The sequence below is a fragment of the Chinchilla lanigera genome, unplaced genomic scaffold (assembly GCF_000276665.1).
Source record: "Chinchilla lanigera isolate Chin_1 unplaced genomic scaffold, ChiLan1.0 scaffold00162, whole genome shotgun sequence".
Classification (NCBI taxonomy): Eukaryota; Metazoa; Chordata; class Mammalia; order Rodentia; family Chinchillidae; genus Chinchilla; species Chinchilla lanigera.
In genome coordinates this window covers 409,048-415,982 of record NW_004955563.1, presented here as the reverse complement: position 1 = coordinate 415,982, position 6,935 = coordinate 409,048, and the positions used below count along the sequence as shown (strand labels likewise).

General features: G+C 43.7%; 1 protein-coding gene across 1 annotated transcript in view; it reads left to right on the top strand.

The window, feature by feature from the left end:
- Positions 1-2,592: 2,592 nt before the first annotated feature.
- Positions 2,593-6,935, top strand: part of LOC102004985 (olfactory receptor 7G2-like) — a 50,108-nt gene continuing 45,765 nt past the window's right edge. The window contains exon 1 of the mRNA XM_013509126.1: positions 2,593-2,713. The gene's annotated coding sequence lies outside the window, so the exon portion shown is untranslated. The remainder of the gene's footprint in view (positions 2,714-6,935) is intronic.

The window sequence follows — 6,935 nt, the reverse complement described above, 5'->3', positions numbered from 1 at the left end:
AACAAACAAGGCTGGGGACGTAGCTCAGTGTGAAGGCCCTGGGTTCAATCCTCAGTAATGGGGAAAAAAAAGATAAAGAAGACCATCTACTTTCATTTGTTCTTAAATTCCTGGAAAGGATCTGGAGACCTTGCTTTTTCTTCAGCAATCTGTAGTCTGTTATAAGAAAATTCTCCTTCCTTCTTCTTGCTTTAGCTGTTTCTTGCAGGATCTCACACACCTTTGAGGAACCCTGACTATTTGCATGGTGCACACTTATACCCAGACTCCCCTGGGAAGCCCCAGTTCCTCCCTTACTCCAAGACATGCAAAGAGAAAGTCTGTTCATGGTAAACAGTGTCCTCCGGGCTTGCTGGGTCTGAGGACACAGCAATGAGTAGCACTGTCAGACTAGCTGGGGATGCAACCTTCTACAAGCCCTTCACTAATTCGGGAACAATGCCCAAGACTGGCATTCTGCTGCAGGGCAGGGGGTGACATGGCTTAGTCAGAAAAGCACGATTTAACGAACTTTATTTTTCTCTTTAATTGGCACATAACCATTGTCCACATATATAGTGTGGTAATGTAATACCTGTATACAGTGAGTATAGTGTGATAATTTAATACCTGTATACAGTGTGTAATCATCTCATTAGGGTAATTAGCAATTCCATGGTGTGTGTGTGTGTTTGGAGCCTTCAAGCACCTGTGTTCTAATTTTTCATGGAACATGTAGTGTGCTGTTGTGGACGATAGTCCTGTCGCTACGTTGTAGGATGTAGAAATGAGCCCTTCTAAGTGTAGTTTGGTAGTTAGTACCTATCATCCACTCTCCCGCTATCCCTCCTCCCTCAGCCTCCCCTAGTCTCCAATAATTACCATTCTACTCTTCTTTCTGGAGCGCGGGTCTCTAAACTTCTAAATATGCGTGGGACCACGTGAGATTCATCTTTCAGTGAATGCCTGTCTTGTCTCAGTTAGCATGGTTTTTGTTTGTTTTGTTTTTGTTTCTGGCCTACTGGAGGCTGACTTCCTGACCTTTACCCTGAGATACTTCCCTAGTATTTTTTATATTTTATTTTGAGACAAGCTCTTCTTCAATTGCCCAGGCAGAACTTGGAGTTGTGATCTTCCCGGCTCAGTCTCCCAGAGTGCTGGGATTACAGGCCTGTGCTGCCAAAGCTGGCTTCAGTTAATATGATTTTTAAGCTCAGACCTCAGCTATTGGAAGAGAGCAGAGGAAAGGGGTTGGAGTAGGCAGGACTCCAACTCCCGGGGGAAATTCCAGGCTTTGATGGCATCGTGTCACTCTCTAGAGCAGCTGTTGGCTCCTCTTGCTGTACTAGTTTCTCCTCACCTGGCTGGTATCCGGACTCACACCTCCACTCCACACTCACCGCTTCCCATCTGTCCATTTGGTGCCACCCACTCACTATTCTTTACCCCAAGGCTTCCCCTTCCTTTCCCTTCCACAGGCTCTGAACTTTGCAACCAGATCAGAGTCATCATTGGGAGTTGCTCTTATTTCCTTACTTTGAGAAGAAAACGGCATTATTTAGCTGTGCTAACGTAGCCTCATTGTTATACTCAGAAGAATTCTTTGACTACATCAGCTGGCCTCATATCGGGGGCCTGGCACTGGCTGCCTTCTGTGGCCACTGTACGCTGTGCTCTTTCACATGTCTCAGGCCTGTATCAAGGTCACCTTCTTGGAGAGACCTCCCCCAACCACTTTATCTAAACCACAGTCCTGTGAAGGTTAAAGTAAATGTGGTCTGTACACACAGTAGAACGCTTGTTTGGTAAAAAGATTAAAAAAAAGAAAATTAAAAATTTCATCTCAACCAAGCAGAGAACAGTGATACAGGGGAAATCAATGTAACTCCCAACCTGCTAGCTGTCTGATACATCGAATTTGTGTTCTCCAAAATCAAAGAATGGATTTTAGGGAACAACTGAGGTTAAGAGTAGGACAGTTTTGCTGAGAGAGACAGCTCCTGAGAGATGGGGAAGGGCCTGGAAAGTGGGTTGCCATGGATCCCACTGTACAGAAGAAGTTTTCTAGAGCAAAATCATGAGGAGGGTGTGAAATCACAAGGTGAGTACAATGCGGGACAAAACTATGATCAACCAGTTCAATTACGAGTTTAGCCACTTAGATAGCTAATAGTGATATAATGAGGAAGCAGCTCATGCAGCAAGGATATCTGGGAAGAATCAAGACCTTTTAAGAAGAGATGAATCAGGGGGTTTTGGCTGCCCACCGGGTGACTGACGTTAATGCTAATTTATTGTTTATCTCTTGGGGAGGGATGTAGGGCTGGTCATTTTGTCTTTATCTTGAGGCCTGGCCTCCAACACATGTGCCTCAATCCACAGTTGTTTTCATGTGTTTTCATCCTGTGTGCTGACTTCCTAGAGGGCCCAGCCCTGCCTGACTGCCTGTGATATTTACACCTAGCTCCTATAATACTAGGACAGCGGCTACCAGAGTGGGGGACACTGTGGGGAAGGGAGGGGTGGGGGAGGGTGGCTGATGTGAACAGGAGCAGCTGGATAGAAAGGATAACTTTTTGTTTGTTTGTTTTTGTTTTTTTCCAGTGCCGGGAATCGAACTCACGAACTTGCACTTGCCAGGCAGGCGCTGTGCTGCTGAGCTAAATCCCCAGCCTAGAAAGCATAACTTGTAACACGTTGCAAAACGGGGAGTAACCACAGCTGACACAACGAGGTGAGTGAAATAAAATGTCAGCAGAGATGATTTTCTATGTCCCCAACACGAAGTGATGATGTAGATCCAAGGTGATAGATACACCATGTATCCTGATCTGATCGTTACACATTGAATACATGTATTGAAATATCACCGTGCTCTCCATTAGCAAGCACAATCACCATTTTTTCACTTAAAAACAAAAATAGGATTACAAATAAAAATCGCAAAGTAGCAGTACAATCCTGTATGCACAAAAATTTGTGCAGAAACCCTCATAGAGGGTTTATTCATAAAAAACAGTACAGAACAGCTCAGAAGTCCATGCATGAGTGAACAGATAGATGAAATATTGGGCATCGATAGGATGAAAAGTTATCTAAAAAAACACAGCAAAAAAAGTTATCTAACCATGAAAGAGAATGAAGCACAGACATGAGCTACAGAGTGGATGGGTCTTGCAAATACTATTCCCAGTGAGAGAAATTAGATACAAAAGATCATATGGAATAGGACTCTATTTATACAAAGTATCTAGAATCAGCAAATCAGTTAAAGACAGCAAGCAGATTAGCGCTTGCCTAAGGCTCGAGGATGAGGACTTGGAGTGAGACCAGATGTGGCACTGGCTGGTTGTGAGGTTTCTTTTGAGAATAATGATACGGATTTTGGTAATAACGTTGCTCAGGTAATCTGCGAATATATTAACAACCATCGAACTGTATAGTTTAAATGAAGGAATGCAGGGTGCATATATAAATTGTACCTCGACAAAGCTGTTCAAAAGAAAACTACAACCTTCCCCTTCACCCTTATGTGCTCTTTATCCTGCAAATTAATATTTTTTTTATTTTAAAGAGAGAAAATGATAGTTTCAAAACAAGATAATAGGAGATTAACAGTGGTTGCTATATTGCATAGTATCTTCAAAGTAGTTGCTCAGATTACAAGATATAGGCATGAAAGGTTAATCAAACGATGTAAGCACAAACTGTTGTTTTTAATGAATTAATAGAAATTAGTAGTATATTTATCTTAGCTATCGTGTATGTGTGTGCATATATATATTTTTTCTTTTCCCTTCCTTCTTTTCATATGCTTTTTTATCCTTTCTTTACTTGGACTCGTTAAGGCTGGGCATGTAGCACGGTAATACAGTACTTGCTTAACATGTGCAAGGACCTGGGTGCCCTACCTGGAATGGCAAAAAAAAAAAAAAAGAAAAAAGTGACGAGATGGAAGAGGACACTAAAACTGAGGGAACCTAGGGATGAAATGAGAAATGTGGAAGACTTAGGACAGTTTCCAAGCCTTACCAAGTGTGTCCCAGGTTGAGAAGCCTCTGGCTTGCGGGCTTATGATTCCTCGGTGCAGAGGGCTGAGTAGGGAGGCTAAGGAATCGGGATTCAGCAACAGCCCCAGCTACTCCACAAGCTGAGGCAGGAGGACTAAAAGTTCAAGGCCACCTCGGGCAACCTAGCAAGACCGTCTCAAAATGGAGAAAAGGACTGGGGGTGGGGCTGTAACTCAGCCATAAAGTTCCTCGGGTCCATTTCTCAGTCTGTTTCTCTGCCTCTGTGCCTCCACCTCCCTTTCCCCTTTCTTCCCCCGCCCCTTCCTTCTTGCTCGCTTCCCGTTTCTCTGTGCTTGGAGCTGAGACACTAAATGTCCTAACGAACTGAGGGGCTAGAGACTTCCAAGCTATGTGTTCCTGCTGCCCCCGTGCGTCTGAATTTGGAATTGTACCAGCCTGGAGTCCAGTCCATCAACTTAGTGGCCAGGTCCAGCATTGAGAACGCCCTGAACTTCTCGTGATATCCTGGGTTCATTGGGGTATGTTTATTACCTAGAGAAAGAGACCGGCCAGGAGAAAGTCAGTATGGTGGAAAGACTTCAAGATGGCTAAGATCCCAAAGACCCTCACCTCCTGATGTTTATTTCCTCTCCCTATGAGTGTGGGTTTACAACAAATTATAGAACGCAGAAAAGGACTCAGGATGTCATTTATGGTATCAAATTATAAAGCCCGTGACCTGCATTTTGTTTACTCTCTCCTCCTCCACCTTCTCCTCCTCCCTTCTCTATTTTCTATTCTTTCTTTCTTTCATCTTTCTTCTCATTTTCCTTCTCTTTTTTCTCTTCCTCCTCCTGCCCTTCCTCCTCCCTTTTTCCTCCTTTCCTTTCCATTCCTTCTCCTTTACCGTCTCGCCATTTCCAGCACCTCCTCTCTTCCTTTGCCCTACGGGGAAGCCCATGTAGCCAGAAATTGCCACCTTCCACCAGCAGAGAGCAGCGGTCTGCTCTGCTCAGAGTGCAGAAAAACCCTCCAGCCTGGTTAAGATTCCACTTTCCTTCAGCTCTGGCAGAGGCCGTAGGTACGACACACCCTGAGTCTGAGGCACCCAAATCAGCCACTCCAACTTTCCCGACCTACAGAAACTGTGGCAAATTAACTGTTAGCTGTTGAAAGTAGATTAATATTTTGGGCTTATAATGCATGTGAGATTTTGTTCAGAACTGGGAACAAATATAGATATGAGTACTAGAATGGTGACTGTGAAAGTTTATTTATGCTGTGTATTTAATATTATATATCGATAACAGTTACTCCTGCAAATGTATTTAAATGCTAACTTCGGAGGCCAGGGATACAGCACAGTGGCACAGTGCCTTGCTTGGCAAGCACAAGGTCCTGAGTTTAATTCTTGGCACCAAAAAAAAAAAAAAATGCCAGCATGTTCCTCACACGTACAGGTCCCTCCTTCTGGTACTGTCACCTCCTCCTTCACAAGGTTACTTCATTCTTAGCCAAATTTAGGGTTTCAGCAAATTCCAGATGAAAGTGCCTCTCCATCTGTCTCTTTCATAGCACCTTGAATGATGCCTTTGAAGTTCTTGTCACCATTGGTAATTATTGAGTGTATTTATGTATTTCTTTGTTTGTGGTCATTTTCCCTACTGGATTTGTAATGGCTGTTTTGTTTTGTACAGTTTAATACCAACAATTCCTGTGTTAGGATGCTTCTACATATGATTGCTTTGACTTTGTACTGGTGTGGAAGTGATACATACTCTGTAGGAATCATACTTTGACTTTTGAATGTTGGTGGCAAACGTTATGATATTCTCTCTCTCTCTCTCTCTCTCTCTCTCTCTGTCTCTCTGTCTCTCTCTCTCTTTCTCTCTCTCCCTGATAGGCAGCTGCCAGCTAGAACCTCCATGCAATTATGAGAGGGAAACAAGTAAGTTTGTAACCTGTAGTGTTCTATATTCAATAAATGACTTGGAATAGTTATCTATATATCTGTATATCTGTATATTCATATATCCACATATCTATATATCTATGGATTTACAAAGTAGGGTTAAAAAGTGTAAAAGGGTCATCTATAGGCTGGAGTCCAAAGGGTCTAGTCAAAAGTCAAAGGCCTAGAGTTCCTGGAGTTCTGTGGGAATCCCTCTCAGGAAGCCAAAGGGTCTGTGCTGGAAGGCTGGAGGGTCTGTGCTAGAAGCCAGGAGATGGATGTCCAACGTGAAAGGGAAGACTGGAGCTCTTCCAGGAATTCAGACATGAGACTTCCTTCTTCTTCCCCATTTTATTCCACTCAGGCTGCAAGCCTAGAGGTTGGTACCACCCATGGTGACGGTGGGTCTTTGCTCTTCACTAAGTCCATCACTCAGTCACCCCCAGAACCATGATAATACAGCTGGCTGGGCACTTTCCCCTCAAGCTGACACAATAGCTAACTATCTCAAGTACACAGCGCAATGCTGGCAGCTGCCTCCACCTCACATTTACCTCTTCTCTTGGTTTCCACGGGTCCTTGTGGTAATTGGTTATACCATCTGGGTGCATGCAAGCTCACTTTTGAATCTTCCCACAAGGATAAAACCACCTGTGACCATTTCAGTTAACATTTTCCATTGCTGAGACGTGCATGTCCAAACTTGTTATGTGCTAAATGAATTCAGAACCAAGGCAAACCCAATCCAGATGGCCTAGACTTATCTTTCTTGGAAGACATTTTGAGAGGCATTGAGAAGTATCCTTACCACTCCTAGTATTCGAGGAAATAGTCACAAGGCCATCTGGAGGTTTCCTTTTGAACTTCTGCAATTCAAAATTTCATGTGGCTGCTCTTCCAAGTCCAGACTTTGGCCCAAGACTCCAGGTTTTGGGATTCTACTCCACAGAGAGTCCCCTTTGTCCTGGTGGTCAGGAAGATGTGACCTTTCTGGC